Genomic DNA, 221 nt, shown 5'->3' on the forward strand with positions numbered 1-221 from the left:
GAAATTAGGTACATTATACAAACAAAGACATTCCTGAAGTGATCCTCGTTCCTTAATAGATACACAAAACATTTTCAGCATCTTTGTGAAGGCAGACGATTGCAGCCTTTTGTTTTTGGCACAGGAAGCCAGTCATGTGTAGACATGTTGTATGGACCCTCATTAAAGTCTACTTAACGGGGAAGTACAGCACACAAACAAAGTGATATTACAACACAGAC

The sequence above is a fragment of the Cynoglossus semilaevis genome, chromosome 13 (assembly GCF_000523025.1).
Source record: "Cynoglossus semilaevis isolate Cse_v1.0 chromosome 13, Cse_v1.0, whole genome shotgun sequence".
Classification (NCBI taxonomy): Eukaryota; Metazoa; Chordata; class Actinopteri; order Pleuronectiformes; family Cynoglossidae; genus Cynoglossus; species Cynoglossus semilaevis.